Raw genomic sequence first — 2,808 nt, 5'->3', positions numbered from 1 at the left:
TCTGACAGCAACCTCTCCTCCTCTCCTCTCTCCTCTCCTCCTCTCCTAAAAGCCTCGCTCCGCCTCCCTCCATCCCTCGTTACTAAATCCATCCTCTCTCATCTTTTCAGCTAAAGCCTCAGTAGCTGTGCTGTAATCTTCCAAACCTTAGTTGAAAGCATGTTCTCATGTACTTAAACGTGCATTAAGTCCTAAAATGAACATGATCTTAGATTAACAACCAAAAAAGACAGAAAAGACAAAACAATCTACAACAGGAAGTAAAACAGAAAAAGACCTTAAACCACAGAGAGCAAGACTCATACACTGACACAAGTCATGGCACAGGTGAAACTAATAAGACAACAGGCAGACAATCAGGAGGAGGAGACAAGACACAAGGGGCGGAGCTACAAAATAAAACAGGAAACAAAAATATCCAAACATCACTGAAGCTGAAAGACTCCGCACTCTTCTTAAAAATGTCTCAACCAGAGAAGGAAGATGAGGTTCTGCATTAGATTTGGAGCAGGAAGTGACGACCGTCTAATATTTTCATATACAACATATTATAGACTGAAGGAGCCTCTTTGAAGTGGATACAATCTATTTCCCTTTGGCATCTTTGTTATCAGCGTCACAGAAACAACATCTGGTTCTGGTTCTGGTTCTGGTTCATACGACTGGCAAGTTTTGTTTCTTGTCATAATCGTCTCGTGAAGACACGGTTGTACGTCAGAACTTCCTCTTCAGAACCCATATTTTCTACAACAGTCAAAAAAACTGTGAAAAGCATAAAAAAAAAAGTTAATTCTTCCTCTTTTTCCAAGATAACTTTCACTCTCGATAACGGTTTAAGAATAACGGTAATAAAAGTCCTGAGGTTCTACCATAATGACAAGTATGTGAGTGCAGAGCTCTATCTTTCCAGTATTCATCCATTCATCCATCTGCTAACGCTTTATCCTTCACATGAAGGTGCTGCGCCAATCTCAGCTGACACAACAGCCAATCAGTGCTGAGATTCTCCAGATGACGTCATGTACCTGCCAGCGGCCGGACTCCGTACTGTATTATTGTATAATAATAACAATACATTTGATATATATATATATATATTAATAATTCATAATAAATGTATATATAATTTAATTTGAAGACAAGCAGATAGAAAATAGAGTGTACAACATGAACAAGGTTCGGCTCAATGATACAGATGTTGTTTCTGAATGTTACTGTATAAACATACTGTATTACTTCGACCGTGTAACAAATATTCTGCTCCACTAAAGTAGAAATCATCAGTTTGCACCTAATGAAGCATTTATGTGACATTTAGACTTTTAACTTTCTCTGATAATGAGCCAGTGATTTGACTTTGAGTATCAGCATATTAACAGTATGGCAGGAAATATTGATAGTACATATATATGTAGTATACAGAAACACAGTGTAGTGCTGTATGAGTGTGAGTACCCTGTGACTGTGACATGGCTTTCATTGGTGCTCCATATGGGAATGCTTTCTATGAGACCTATTTTTGGCCCTTTACTTTCCCTCAAGCTGAACAGCTGCACATTATTATCTACAATACAATACAAATCCAATAGACGAGCTGCACGGTGCAATTACAGACCATAATGATTACGTAATGCTATTATTCAGTCAACATAACCAAGATTTAACCTGAAGCCATTTGCAAGAACAGTCGGTGGTTACTGTCACACCTGCACGCGTGTGTGTGCGTGTGTGCGTGTGCGCGCGTGTGTGTGAGTGAAATGCATCTTCATGTCCCGCTCACTATGATTTATTGAATTCTAGTCCATTCATCCCATAGTGACACGTCTTGGCTGTCACTCAGACACACTGTGCAGCAGTGGTCAGCCTGCTGTTGCCCCCCTGTGGCTCCTTCACTGTATTGCAGAGCTGCAACTCTTAAGAAAAACCTTAAAAAAAATGTTGATCAGTGTTCGTCAAACCTGGAAATGATGATGTTCTCAAATGTCTTGTTTTGTTCACAAACAAAATGATTCACTTTTGATGATTTCTTTGTTTTTCAGAGCAAAGAAATGAAGAAAATACTCACATTTAAGAAGCTGAAACAATCGGAAATCTTCTGATGAATCAATGAATCAATTATCAAAATAGTTGTCGATTAATTTAGCAATCAATTAATAATCGATTTGTTTCTCCTCTACTGTATTGTCACTTGCTTTCCTCTGTTTCCACACAGTGTCCAAACATTTCCCTGTGAAGAAATGTCAGAACAAGTCTGTGTTTTCCACATTAAAGAATAAAAAGTAAAGAGAATCAGGCTTCCTGTGTGTGTATATATATATATACACACACTATATATATTATATATATACACAGTATATATATAATATATATACTGTGTATATATATATTATATATATATACTGTGTATATATATATATATATAATATATATACACAGTATATATATTATATATATATACTGTGTATATATATATAATATATATATACACACAGTATATATATTATACACATACACAGTATATATATAATATATATACTGTGTATATATATTATATATATATACATACACAGTATATATATATATAATATATATACTGTGTATATATATTATATATATATATATACACAATATATACACAGTATATATATTATATACATACACAGTATATATATATTATATATATACACAGTATATATATATATGTTATATATATACACAGTATATATATATTATATACATACACAGTATATATATTATACACATACACAGTATATATAATATATATACTGTTTATATAATATATATACT

This window comes from Solea senegalensis, linkage group LG21 (genome assembly GCF_019176455.1).
Source record: "Solea senegalensis isolate Sse05_10M linkage group LG21, IFAPA_SoseM_1, whole genome shotgun sequence".
NCBI lineage: Eukaryota > Metazoa > Chordata > Actinopteri > Pleuronectiformes > Soleidae > Solea > Solea senegalensis.
The sequence above is the reverse complement of the archived record's forward strand: the minus strand, read 5'-3'. Positions refer to the sequence as shown.